The following is a 15,489-nucleotide window of genomic DNA, read 5'->3' as shown; positions in this document are numbered from 1 at the left end:
ATCAATAGGGTGTCTTGGATCCTCTTTCCTAGGCCCAAGAGCGGATATACCATCCCTTTTGGCCTCATGTTGCTCTGCCATCCATATGAGGTGCTGTACCCAGTGAGGTGTCCCACAACTGTTCCCCCTCATCTTGCAATCCATTTCCCACTTCCTATGATTGAACTCCTTAGTGTGTTAATTCACCATGATAGAGGGATGAGGTTTATTCACAATAGGGTGCCCTCGAAACCCATCTATTATAAGCCTAAAGGCAGTACCCTTTGTACCCCATTGCCCTCATGGGACCATTTGGTCACCACCATGAGGTGGCATAGCTAGAAGAGCACCCCATGGTCATACCCCTCTTGTAGTCCCTCATTTCCTCTACCATGGCTGACTTTAATAATCATTCAGAACATATAAAGACTTCAAGTATTATGCATGCATTCTACATATAATAAACAGACATAAACCACAGCATATCATGAAACAGTAATGAGCAGATACAATTAATATTTACTATGTTATGTTAAGCAGTCTAAACAGCAATGTGTCATTAATGATAGTGTGCATATATATACAATATTCACTATGCCATATATAGAGAACACATACCACACTACAGTATTGGATCAAACTGCTGTGTATTTCAATATCTTATGTAAAGCCAAATCTGATTCTTATTTGATGCCCCTGCTGTCTTCTTCCAAACGTGATTTTATACCTACCCTTTTCCCTCAAGGTATGCGACTTTTGGAGTGGTGTCTTTATGTGGGGTCGGGTTCTCTCATTGGTTCCTCCATCATTAATCATTAATCTTCATTATAATTTGTAATCACATCTCTTGGGAAATGGTATGTTGTTGACCAAATATTTGGTGTTTTCCATCGCTGAATAGTTAGGATTATTTTATTGTTATTTTCCAACTGTTATCCATCTTTAATCCAATCGTTGTTTTCCCATCAATCCATGTGTTCTGTTAGTATGTTTTCAGATCACTTTTCTTTTCTTTTTTTTCTGGAAAAATTGTCTCATTTCATGACCATGATTTTTGTAAGGCTTTTGTATTCCTTCATGGTGGGGCATTACATACTGCCTGGCCCAAGCAACTTTCAGCAAATGATGTGGACCTTGTAGGTACATGTTGTAGTTGTTTGTATGATCTCATCCTGGGCAAGCATTCTCTGAAACAATATTTCATTATTGATTGAATAAATACAAATGGAGACGTAGTCTCCTTATATAGACAAATAAGAAAAGACAAAACGGAAACATTCTAAATTACTTAACTGACGTAGAAATTAGAAACTAGCTAATAAACTAAAGATGCCTAAAAGACATAAAATGACCATTATAAGATAGTCTAATATTTATTCTAATAACCTCCCATAATGGTCAATTTATTAACTAGCCACCCTACACAAGGCAAAAACATTAAAACTCAAAGAAGGCTGACTCCTTCGAATGCTTTGCAGCATGAGCCTGCTGTTGAGACTCTCCGTGGTTGGTCTTCTGATCAGCCAACCGCTTTCTGCAGAACCTCTAGATATGACCAAGCTTCCCACAATAGTGACAAGTGAAATTCTTCTTGGAACCATTCTCAGATGTGCGCTGTCCTTTCTGCTGAGCGGACTCGCCTTTGCCTTTATCCCTGGTAGTAAACACATGTTTTGCATGTTCCGTACTGACCATGTCATTGTTGCTACCAAACTGTTGTCTCCACCAAGCTTGTTGCAATAGCTTAGTGCACAGCTCTTTAAATTTCAGATCAACATTAGTGGAGGTAATGTTGAGCGTCTCAATAAAATGTTCGTAGGAGTGTGGTAGACTCCTCAACGTAATTACTACCATGTGCTTCTCTTCCATCTTGCGACCAATGGCCACTAGTTGATCACGTATATCCTTGATTTTCATAAGATGCTCTTGCAGAGACATCTTCTCATCCACCGTCATTGAAAACAACATGTTCTTCAGAAAGAACAGACGACTCTTGTTTGAAGTTTTGTGGAGATCTTTCAAATGTATCCATATCTCCACAACTGTCTTGCCAGATGGCACCTCTGGATTGTTTCATCGGCGATTAATAGTTTCAGCAACATAACCGCTTCTCTATTACGTTCATCAAACTTGTCTTGTTCTTTGCCCGCCATTGTGGGACGAGTAGATTTACCCAGAACAATCTGTGATCAAGACACCGTTACTAAAAAATCGAGAGCATCCTCTGCTTCCAGGTATTGTAGTTCTTGCCATTGAATCGCTGATTAGCCTCCTACATGATGTTGGTCAATGATGCCATCCCTCCCCTTTTGTTATGCACGAAAAATGAGGCAAAACACAATTTGTAAAAAATCTGATTTTTTTGTCAAAAATCAGGGAAAACCCCTCAGAAAGTGGCTAGCACAAATCCCAAAATTTGCACAAAATACGAAATGCCGTTTTTAAGGAAAAACGGTAAAACCCTTGTACAAAACAATTATTAAGACAAAAAATGGCAAAAACCCCCCATAAATTTTTTTTTTTTTTAATAAAACCCCAAAATTTTTGAAAACCCTCGATTTTTTGGAAAATCAAAAAACCCTACAAAACATCCAAGGTGGCAGCAAACTCAGAAAACCCACAAAAATATCTCTATAAAATGGCTCCCAAATTGTAGAAAAACTCGTGCGTTGAAAACCCTGGTTGCAAAAGATGAAAAACTGCCTGTGGCATCGAGAAAACAGTTGCCGAAAAAAATACTCTGCGATTTACAAAAAATTGCGGCTCAAACACAATCCCGAAACAAAGAGAATGTTGTGGAAGGAGAAATATTGCGGGCAAAAAGCAGCCAACAACCGCCGTCGCGCAGGACAAACACGCGAAAACAAAAAATTGCACTACCGCCACAAGAAATGCTTCTGCCTCCTCACGTAGCCTCAAAAAAAAAAATTGCGACCTAATCAACACCTAGATGCACGTGTCGCCCTACAAAAGACGTGAAATCCGACCAAATCGCGATGAGAGATGAATCCCTCGCGTGCTTCAAAAAATTGCCCAAAAAATTGTTGTTGCGGGTAGCCCAAAAATGTCTGCAACAGAGAAAAGTCGTGTAGTCACTATTTAAAAAAAAATAAAAAAAATCAAAAGACTTCCAAAAAAAAACGATCCAAAAAACATCTGGAAAAAAATCCGAGTAAAGAGCATGAATTTCAAAATTTCGCCAAATGATCGTTTTGCTCTGATACCATGAAACAATATTTCATTATTGATTGAATAAATATAAATGGAGACGTAGTCTCCTTATATAGAGAAATAAGAAAAGAAAAAACGGAAACATTCTAAATTACTTAACTGACGTAGAAATTAGAAACTAGCTAATAAACTAAAGATGCCTAAAAGACATAAAATGACCATTATAAGATAATCTAATATTTATTCTAATAGTCTCAATTTCTTAGGATCCAAATTTGAAGTGTGTTGTGTGGACATTGACTTAAAAGGAAAGTATGGCTTGCAGAGTGGCACATTGAATATTGGATGAAGGTCTAGTCATAACAGGAGATTAAGATAAAGATGTTTTCACCAACTATATATAAAATTGTGCATGGACCTATTGGTGGACGTTAACCAAAGGTAGGAGTTTGCTTGACCCTCGTGATGAGTTAGGTAATTGGAGGTAGGAGTTTAGCAAGTGCCAGACAACTTTGCTTCTTGCCTTGGGTGAACTTGAGAGCAGCTTGGACATCCTTGTTTATGTGCCATCTTCCACGCTTCCATCCTTGGCTTGAGGATGTCTTGCCATTAACCATGCCTTGGGTGAAATTTTTCTTGGATGCCAATTTGCTTCCAATTTGATCAGCCATGTGTTAAAGTTGGATCAGATTTATATATATGGTATTTAAAAAAAAAAAAATTATTGTCACTTAGTTTATTCTAATACTACAACTTCCTATATAATTCAATTTGCAGAATATATAGACCACTGATGTCTTGATAATTTTCAGATTGCAAGTAACGTTGAATTATACTCAGTAGTATATATATTAGAGTTCTTGTAAAGCTGTTTACACTATAAATCGAACTATCCACAATTCGAATTATGTTGATTAAGTAACTGTAGATCACACATTCTCCTTAATATCCACCTTTGTAATGTAGATCGCTCGATGATATTGTCTTTGCACATATATTAATATCAACCTTTGTATGCCGATTGCACACTATGTATATTGTTAGCTGTTTTCATCATATCGACCGAATGTTATAGTCGATATTATATATATGCACGACATGGTTCCGCATAGAGTCATGACTCCTATGTGGAGCCGTGTTTATTGATAACTATTGATAATAATAATCAACGTAAAAACCAAACAATATGCAATCGGATAATTAGATTATGATAACAGTATTTAATCATTGCACATACAAATCGATATACAACTACAATCGATATTATGTATAATCAGTATTATAAAACTATTACTGATTATACATAGGATTGATGGTATGTATAAACTGATTGTCATATCGATGATTAAATCGGTCATCATATAATATTATCATCTGTAGTTAAGTATGATCAAGGATAGAGGAATACTCATACAAATGTCTAAGGCTGTTTATGCCAATTAGACATTTGAATGGTTAGAATCATCCGACCGTTGCTACATAATTTGAACACCATGTTCATATTTGATCTTTTGGAACAATACCCTAAGTTTTTGCTTTTTGCACTTGAAGACACGATTTTTCAATTCTAAGAACATGGGCAAGATCATTATGACCTAAAGAACAAAACCCTAATCTCAGAAAAAAGCAAAATTTTTGAAGCCCAACTTTTTATACCTAGAGACAAGATTTTCAAATTCCGACAAAATGGGTAGTAACAAAATAACTCGAGGAACAAAACCCATATGCCACTTTCAAAAAATCAGAAAAAAGTAAAAAAGCAGAAATGTCTAAAAATAGCAAGTTGTTAGAAATGACCCAAAGCAATTGCGATCGTCATCCTTTAGACCTTCTGAGCACTTTGGCAACACTCAAATGCAATTCTAAGCAAGATTTCTCATTTTGACTCAGGATGACCTCAAAACTCTAACTCTTAAACTCTCTCAAAATGAAAATGCAGAGCTAAGACAAAAAACCTAACAAAAAAAAGGGGGGGCTCCCATCTGCGATGGGGCGATGTGTGAATTACGTCACAACAGGACCATAACACAAGTGCTTCTTTTGATGAGGACTTTTGAAGTGCTCCTTTTGAAGGTGTAGGCAAACTTAGTCACTTGTTCTTTTTTATTTATATTGTTAGTGTGAGAATCTATTGTACACTTTGAATGTGCTTTAGAAACTTTTGCACTTTACTTGCTTCTTGTTTGTGTGCGTGTGATATTACATGAGGTGGTATGTTGCATGATATGTCCATGAGAGTTGTGGGTTGGAACCGAAGAGATATTTGGAAAGGAGTTCCTTGTTAAATAATGTAGAGCTTAGGTGTAGGCATGTTGTAATTCCAATTGAATATGTTTACATGGTATGCACAAAAAATGCAACAATGCACTATCAAACCTTGGGTTGCAATCATACATAATTGATGTTAGTAGCTCAGCATGAACCCAATCATATAATTTAATAAGAGTCGTGTTATGCCTTGTAATGTGATGTTTTTTTATCAAGCTATCATGATTGCCATTTTTTAAAGCCTTTCTACTACAAGAAACAAGATTAATTTTGATGCTTTGTCATAGCTAGTTGGTTCATGAAATCCATGTTGATAGATTCTTAGTGCCTTTGTGGTATTGCCCATGGTATGTAATGCTGGAGTTTCTTGTTAGAGAGCATATTGATGGAAGACTTGCTATGGCATTGAATGTGTGTCCTCATGTGAGGTGCATTGTCAATGTGTTGCTAATGCTAAGGGGTCCTCTAGAACATACAAATCTCCAAGCTTGAAGAGAAGCTTATTTGTTAGATGGAACTCGCTGACTTGTTTATCTCGTGCAAGTGTTGTGTAGATTAGTACAATGTGTTGACTTTGCTGTGTAGACGCTCTCCTGGTCAAAAAAATTGTGGTCATAAGAATCAAATACTGTGATGACCTTGTGAATCATTGGCCAGCATGGGCAATTTGTTGCCTTATTGTCTTTCTTATTCTTGTGCTTGGTTACTAGGTGAACTATATCAAATAATTCATCCACTCTTTTTGGCATGCACGAGATTGCTTTATGTAGAAATTGAAGTGGCCTATGATTACGATGGATGGCCATTTCATTATTTAGAATGTATTGGCACCATTGGTTGACAACTTGAACAATTGAAATTAGATCACCACGTGTCAATATTGTGTCATGTGCATACTTCGATGCATTAGCATGAATCTCAAAGGTGTGTGCAATGCTAGGCATTGCCAAAACATATGGTGCATAGGGGAATTGCTTAAACTCCTAAGAGTCATGTTTTGCATATCTTCACACCAATGTTGCTGATATGGCATTTGATTTCATTTAGAGGCGAAGAGATGTGTGGGAAACTAAGCACAAGCCGGTTGAAAAATTTATGGATTAAAGAAGTATGCAATTTGGGTAGGATCTACATGGATTCCTACACAATCAGTAATGTATCCCAACAATTGGATTTCTGTTGTGTCAAAGAAAAACTTACCAAAGTTGGCCTGCAAGTTGTGTTGAGCGTCCAAGACATGCAATAGGTGTTTCACATGTTCTTGCTATGTCTTATCGAAGAAGAGGACGTCATCCAAGTAGATGACCACAAAGGAATTGGTGAAGGGGCACATGCTGTTGTTCATTAGGTGCATGGATGTTGCCAATGCATAGGTCAAGATGATACTCCATTTTGTTGATGAATGTTGCAAATGCCCTTATTTACATAATCAATTTTCTTATCCTTACTCTTTTCTTTTCACTAGAAGTTGCCAACCTGGGGTGATGGTTCTAGCACATCTTCAATGGATTGTCATCTTTATCATAATACAAGCAATGGTACTTTCCATTACCTAGGCCCTTTGTATGAACAATCCAAATAGCATTTTTGTTGCCTTTGCCTTCACGATGGCACTCTTTTTTGCATCACCAAATTGCTGCTCATCATCCCACTTGTTATTGTGGAAAGAGTACCCTTCTTATCAAGCTCAATATAGTGTGTGTAGACACATGATTGATATCTTGGGGCTTATCCAATAGGTCTTGCCTCTTCAAGTGTCCAAGCAGTCTTCTAACGTACTTCGCGAGAACATATTGATCCATTACAACCTTTATCATTTAGACTACTCCCTTTTGGAACTCTTTCATATACAATTGCATGCTTCATGCCTACCTTTTCCTAGGGATTGCTTTTTCTATGTTTTTTATTAAGAATTGTTAACTTGGAGATTAGAACCAACACCATAATTTGGTTGATAGCTAGGATGATGGCTAAAGGATGGTTAGGGGTGGAATGGGATAACTCTAGGAGTCTTCAATTGAAGTTGTAATCTTCAAATTGACCCAAAAAACATGTTATGGTGAAATAATTGCTTGCCTTAGGTAGTAAGAATGTAATCTCTTTTGAAAAAAAATGCCAAATGCCATGGTGAGTGTAGAAACACCATGGTGTATGTGCAATCACACCCTTTTAGAATTTTCAAATTCACCACTATGAGGACCAAAAGAGAAATACAAATTGTTTTCGATGTTTGATCCTCGAATTTGCCTATGGGCTTCTCGTTTTTAAAGTATTAGACACTTAAGGAGGTTATGTGTTGTTTTCTCAAACTTCAATGGTGTAAGTTCTAATTCTATAGTGGTTTTCAGTCCATCTCCTTAATTGTCGCAAGCATGTGAGATTGTTGAAGATGGGAGTGTAATTGCAGCTATGTTAGAAACTTCAAATTTGTTGTGTAAGCTCATGGATGTTATGCAGGCCTTGTAGACATTTGTAACCAATCATTTTGATAGTGGAACAAAGGGTATTTGCTCTCTAGAACTGTAGTTTTTCAACAAATTAGGGCTTTCTCTAGGGAAAATTTTTGTTGTGCATGTTTCTTAGTTGTGCTGAGCTCATATGCATTATTCCTTGATATGCACCATTATCATATTGTTTCAATAACCAATTAATGTGGTTATCTATATGTATGAGACTTTTTGATAAGTTTAATTAGTAGCCATTGTTATAAAATAGTGCATGAGGGATACTCTCGTTGTTTATGAACCAGATTGCTCTATGTAGAAATTGAAGTGGCCCGGATTGCTATATGTAGAAATTGAAATGGAATTGAAGTTGGTCATTGGTTTATGTTTAGAGTACAAGGATGAGGTCCTAGTAACTTTTGTGGCATTGAGGATGTATGTGATGTGATCTTTGGTTGTCTTTATTTCTAAATGAGGAATGCTATTTACTTTAGGTACAAGAATCAGTACAAGCTTTAGATAAAAAGCAAATATTTTTCATTGAATTCTTATATTGGTAGATAAAAACAGCAATGGATAGTAATTCAAAAAAACTAAGAGACTAATTAAGGCATATGGAAGATCTGATGGCAATTGTGTAGGTTTAAAACATTGTGGAACATGAAGTTGTTGGGCAGCAATAACATTGTGTAGAACCTTTACATCAAATTAAGCATGTTCATTTTAAGAAAGATGAATAACACAAGTTTAAGTGGGCCTCTTCAAGGGTGAGTGGTCTTTTTCCTTTTTGTTTTGCTGGTGTGATACATGGATCAGTCAAGGAGCATGTCGATGTTCATGACCAATTGAGATATGCATGAAGAATGAGTTAACTCGGGTGTTACTTGTTGTATTCACATCACACCCCCTCCTAGATGGGGAGCCCCTCCTGCTGTTTGCGTGTGAAAGAGGAGGCTTTGCAAGTGAAATCTAGTTTTTTGAGGCCCTTCACTCACCTGATAGAAAGCCTCGTCAAAGTGCTAAGGAAAGTCGAAGAAGAAAATGTTGGGGATTGTTGTAGAGGGATCGAATCAAAGGAAGTTCAATTTCTTTCATGCCTCCTTCAAAATCTCGAGGCTAACCCCTTCTAGTTCGGCCCCATGGGAAAACAAAATGAAACAAAATCATTCCACCATCGTCTCTGCTAATGCCGAAGAATACTCGAAATTGCCCATGCAATGATTAAAGCGTGAAATGAAACAAAATGAAATCGCGATTTCCTTTGTAGTCACCGAAATAAACCCCTACAAATGACAATTGAAGCCCTGAACCGACCAAGTGAGTGGTGAAGGAGTTGAGTCATAGCAGTGAAATTTGAAAAATGAATGGTTGTTTTCATATTGTGCTGTTATCGTTTTTGAGATCACCGAAAAATTTCCATGAAGAATATCACAGAATGAAGTCATTGCTATTATGGTTTCCATCCTCGAAAGTATCCCGAGAGTTCCTAAAGTGCCAAAGTGCAAGCAAAGGCCGAGGGAGTAATAAAATGAAAGACTTAGGCATTTCAATTTTTCCTTAAAGTCACCTCTATCTTAGTCGCTAAAGCCAAGAGGTTTTTCTAGTATTAATAAAGGCCTAAACTAATAAAGTTCGTGCATTTCTTTAGAGATTAAAAATGCAATCGCTTCTATAATGCCTTCTTTCCCCATGGAAAAAACCGAAAATTGTGTTTGCCTTATAACCCCAAACTTTATGTCGAAATGGGTTGCAATTTGAATCAGAGTGCATAAAATGAAGTCAAGGGCGTTGAAAAAAGAAGGAAAGACCTTTTCAATATCCGGCCTCCTAAACCCGAAATAGATGCCTAAGCTAGTGCCCAAGAGGAAAAAGTCTTTCTACAAATTGGCTTAATATTGCCAAAATTTTCCCCTTAAGTTGATAAATGATTAAGAAATAAAGAAAAGAAGGGGGATTTAGTGGAATTATATGCATCAGGGTGCTAGCAAACTTTTTGGCACTTTTGCTCCAAATCGTTGAAGTTTTCCCTGAAAAGGAAAACATTAAGTGAAATCATAAAGGGAACTTTTTGGCACTTTTGTTCCAAATCGCCTAACTTTTACCTTTAGAGTGGTGCAATCTTAAGTCAAAAGTGAAATGAAGTAAAGGAGGTTCAAATTGTTTTAAAAGTAAACATCTTTCATTTTCCTCTCTTATTCGGCGAAATGAAGCCCAACGTTGCCTTAACAACACTTAATATATGTTAAAATTACTTAATTTTTCAAGGTGATTGATTAATGTTGAACTTGCTTTTGTAGATCAAAGCCGCTAGAAAGAGCCGAGGGGGAATTTAAAGCTTAGAATGAAGAGTGCACTGCAAAGCTAGAGACAAAGCACGAAGATAGGCACCACCATCGAAAAACAAGTTGAAGTCCACCAGCAAGATTGAAGACAAAAGAACATTCAGACTGCTACATGCATGCAGATTCAGAAATGCACAACAGAGAATTCTAGAAAGTCATTTTGTTTGTAAAACAAATTGCCTTTATTGTAAAATAACTACCTGTAGGTCCCTATTAATGCATTTAAAACAAAGAGGACACAAGTCAGTTATTCCTCATCTACTTGATCTGCCAAATTGATGTCAAACAGTTCTTGGTAGCTGAGAAGGTAGTTGAAACTGGCAGTTGGGAGGACAACGGAAACTTACTAGGCATGGGTTAAAGTTGCGAGGCTTCTAGAAGGCAGATTGCAGCCCTTGGATGGTTTTGATCTTGGCCTTTCATTCAAAATTGTAAAACCTATAAAAGGCCGGTGCCTAAATAAGTACCTCCAGTCTGAAAATCCTTGATTCCTTTGGAGCTCGCACTATCCCTGTCTACCCCCAGCACCAGCCGTTACTACCATTGTACTTTGGATCCCTAAAACTTTGTCTTTTGTTATTTATTTTCCGTAGTCTGATAATTGCAACATTGTCTAATGCACGCCAACTTGTTGTAAACGTAAGCCCCCTTGTGTTACCAACAAATCACATCAAACCATTGAGTAATCCCACAATCAAGACCTAACATTTGGAACCTTAAGGTTGTCCCCTCTGATCATTCATAACAGCATAAGGAATCTCCTTATTCAAGAGAGTATAGGATACTCAACATTCTATTATGTGTTGACCGGAAAGAGTAGAAGCATGATTTTCGATGTCATGATTACCAAGCTTTTTAAAGAATCCTTGTGTTGATATGAGGAATTAAGTGTTTTTGCATTTTGTTTTTAAGTCTTTATAAAATTTTGTAGACCAAATGCCTCCTATTTTGGGAGGTATGGTGCAAAAAACTGACTCTAAACAAAATGAACTACTGGGCTCAATGTCTACATTTGCGATGAAGTTGTCATGAGTGTAGGAGATGATTTTGTTATAAAAAATGGAGAAAAGAGGCTCTTATGACTGCTTAAAAAATGTTTTAGCGAAATTGTTGCTTTACAAAGGTGGTAAAATTGCCAAATGCATGGTGATTGCGTGCTTTCCTTTGATGACACTAACAAATTTGCCTTTGTGTATACAGAAAGAGGAGTACAAAGAGATTTTGTCATTTGATCTTCCAATTTGTCAATTGGTGTCTCATTTTTAGGATGGGAGATACAAGGGAGGTTATATGCTGATTTCTTGTGAGCTTTCTGGAGTTGGTTCTCATTTTGTGGTGGTTTTAGTCTTTCTCTTTGATTGCTGCATGTGTGTGTGATTGTCAAAGTTGGGAGTGTAGTTGTATGCATGTTAGAAGCTTCAAACTTGTGGTGTAAGCTCATGGATGTTGTAGAGACCTTGCAAATAGTTGTAATCAATTCTTTTGATTGTCAAATGAGGAGTATTTGCTCTTTCAAGCTAGAGTTTTCACTCAATTAGGGTTTTCTCTAGAGCAAATTGTTTTTCTGTTTGTTGTGTATGTTTGTATTGGTTTTTTGAGATCATATGCATTATCCCTTGATATGTACCATTGTCATGTTTTGATAACCATTAAAGGTGGTTGTTAGTATGATGACGGGTACCTCCTTTTTTTACAAATCAAATATCTTGAATTGAGGAGTATTGGACATTGTTGAGCTGGTCCAAAAGGTCATTGATGCATGACAAAGGAAATTTATATTTAACCATGATCTTCTTGAGGGTGGAATAGTTAATGTAGAGGCATTATGTGCTAACATTCTTTGGTTCGATCATTGAGGCATGACAAAGGATATTTATATTTTACCATGATCTTGTTGAGGGTGCAATAGTCAATATGTAGTGTTCCCTTTCTAGGCGATAGGGGATGACCAGAGGGTTGACCTATCATTTGAGTTCTCGTAGGTCAACGGTATGGTTAGGGGACTCGTTTTGAGGGTCATAGAGATTTGGAGGGGCTCTGTGAGCTATTTTGAGCTTTCTGACGACAATTCCTACATTTTAGGAAGGTCTCCAATCTTGTAGGGAGAAATAGCAGTTGATTGGATGACCACTCAGGGGACCACAAAGCAAAGTAGGAGCCTCTTGAGCAGTTTCTAGAGTTTGGAGCGAGGTTCCTATTTAAGGGTGAGTTCCTATATTTTAGGAGGAACTGCCAGTTAGCCTGCTGGACTCGGGCAACATTAGAGATCACAGTGTTTCAGAAGGAATTCGGTTTTGAGCCTAGATCTGGATTTTATGAATAATTCGTGAAATATTTTAATATTTCCTAAGTTTGGAATTAAATAAATTAATAATAAAGTGATCATAAGTCACTTTATAATAAAATAAGTAATAATTTGTGGCCTTTTTCCTAGGTGTATGAGCATAAAATGTTATAATAAAAAGAGGAAAACATTATAATAATAAAATATAATGCCTAAGGGGTCGATTTTTAAAGGAAGACATGTATTTTATTAAAAATAATAAGTTGAAAATATGGAAACCCTAAAAGTGACTCCTAGGGTTCGGAGCCTTTTAAAAAAGGCATTTTGAGGTCATTTTGGATCATTCTTGGTTATTTTTCTTCATTGCAAACTTGAGGCAGAGCTCTGGTCACATAAATTGCAGCCGTATTTCTCTTCAAGAACAAAAACTCTTGAATTTTTTTTAGGTTGGACGATACCCCAGCCTGCCTGTGGAAGAAGTTACATTGATTTATAAGCTTTTTGAGCAGATTGGTGGTTGAATTTGTTTTGATAATTCATACTGGTAAGTGAGGAGGCAGAAATCTTATTCAAAAGATACAGATTAGATTTGTTGCAATTGAACTGGGTTTCTTAGACCCTTAATGCCAGCCGTACCTCCCTAGAGGCCCATGTAGCACCTGCAGCAGCAATCTTCAGTATTTAGTGTTGGAAAATCGTTGGAATCTCATTGTTAGCAGCAGCAAATAATTAAATAAAGATTTTTTCAGTCTCTGCAAGGCATACATGAATGGAATCAGCAAAACATTGAGGAAATTTCCTCAATTTGGTTACCTTGCTTGGCAACTTGAAGGAATTAGCTTCAGATCTACCTGTTATTGCAATAAAAGGTTTTTGATAATTATAGTTATAGCAAATAAATAGCATTGGAGTCATTGTCTTCACTTGGAAGCTCCTGTATTGCTCAATTCATCAGTTTTGGCAATAAATAAGCCCTTCACAGATCAGCGCAGGACTCCTGTTATGCCACTTCTGATTCTGGATGTTATAAATTGTTGAAATTTCGGTTTTAGTGTTTGCTGCAATAAAAATCAGAAGTCTGCAATTTATCATCAGTCCATTGTTAGTTTATGTTTTTCATTCAAATTCCATATTGTATTGGTAAGCAACAAAAAAAAATCAGAAAACCAAAAATAAAAAATAATTAAATTCAATCACCTGTTTGCATACGCTGGTCAAAAACTATCATTCAAACCTAAACTCAGAATTCAGGACAGAAATAGAGTTGGGGATCTTACACAATCCAAAGGCATTATGTGCCATCATTCTTTGGTTCAACGTCTATTGAGCTACCACATGTAGAAGACCTGGGTTTGATCTTTGTGTGCAATGGACTTTCGAATTTGGTGCCAGACTTCATCATCTCCCAATGAAATTTGTCATATAGAGGGCTATTTGGAAGAGATGTGGGAACCAAATCGAACCTGTGTTCTACTTTACAGTGTGTGGGAGGATCTTCGCATTCCTTGTATTGCTGCAGTGCCTTGTCAAGCTGTTGGGAAGCAATGGCAGAAGTCAAAACTATGGCAAATGCCAAAGCATCCACATTATCTATGCTAGGCAAGGACAATGGCAAGATGAGGCAACAAGGAGATAAATGGTGCCATCACCAATATGCCAATTCTCACATTGATGTTGAATGTTGTGCAGAACAATCTTTAGTTGCCCAACCCACCTCAAATTGTGCAGCAGCACAAGACACTGTAAAGTAGATGTGGGTATGAGGACATGGATGGGATCCACACTTCTAAAACAGAGTTTTTAGATCACAAGCTTTTGATACATTTGCAGAAGGCAGAGTTAGTTTGTAGGTGTAACCTCTCAAACAAATACACTATAATTAACATATTTTTTACTTAGGAATTTCTCAAACTAAGTCATGCAATCTATTATAATGAGACAAATTGCCTAGTAAGTTAATACATTGGAATCAGTTAATTTGTAAAATGACATTTTAATTTCAAGTTGTGATGATCACACAAAATCTGGGTTGCTCAATTGCTGTATTTACTTGATTTTGGTGTTGGTAAGATTTGTTCATTTTTTTTCTCCACTGCATAGAAGTTTGCAGTTTGCAATGTTAGGTGCTTTAATATAAATTTTCAATTTTTTATGATTACTATGAGAATAAAGTTGTTGATGAATCACAAAACGTCATGACACTTTAAAAGAAGCAACTTCGGATTTAGTGTTAGGTTTAGGTTTACTAGGCATGGAGTAGGACTGATGTGTGGAAAATAAGAACTGTTTCAATTGACTGTAAAGTATCCCTTGGATGGTTTATCTGCTAGGATGTGTGGGTAATGTGCACTATGCGAATAACATGTGCCATGTGACTATTGTTGTCATACTCCATTCAAATTTGAAACATTTAAGATAAAAAAATGTTTTTACGGAGCTTTGGCCCTATGATTAAAGGAAATTAATTCCTTTTGTATCATTATTTGTTATTGTATATTGTATCTGTATCTAATATTCATGCTGATACGATATTACTTTTAAAAGAGATTGATGCAAGCTCAAGGATTTAGAATTGAATATTGTATGTTGTATCAGAATCTACTATTTAAACAGAGAGGTGAAGTGAATTCGGGGAGTAGAGGTTCCTTCCAGTGTTGGTTGAATATAAGGTAAATCCTCCAGTTTTAAGCATGCCCGCCTTAGACTATTACCAAGACGAGCAATCTCTTTGGAAATTGTGGTGATGTTTGACATAAGGCAGATTCTGTACTTCTGTTGTAAGACCACCGTGTGTCTGATGCCTGCAGCTTATATCATTGACTAAGAATAATCAAACAATTTTTGTCCCTCTTTAATTTCAAATGCCCTATATTTTTTGCTATATTTTAATACTTCCAGTTAAATATCATATCAGCATGGATGCATGCTTCCCCTTCTAGATCTTCTCAAGCCCAAACATATTATACTTTTATCAGAATGATTTCAGGCAACCATACTTCAA

The 15,489-nt window shown here is 36.6% G+C and overlaps 1 protein-coding gene across 3 annotated transcripts in view; it reads left to right on the top strand.

The window, feature by feature from the left end:
* LOC131037314 (separase) overlaps nt 1-15,489 on the top strand; it is a 103,190-nt gene that overhangs the window by 35,117 nt on the left and 52,584 nt on the right. The window lies entirely within an intron of this gene.

This window comes from Cryptomeria japonica, chromosome 6 (genome assembly GCF_030272615.1).
Source record: "Cryptomeria japonica chromosome 6, Sugi_1.0, whole genome shotgun sequence".
Classification (NCBI taxonomy): Eukaryota; Viridiplantae; Streptophyta; class Pinopsida; order Cupressales; family Cupressaceae; genus Cryptomeria; species Cryptomeria japonica.
Note: the sequence above shows the minus strand (reverse complement) of the source record. Positions and strands in the feature narration are given on the sequence as shown.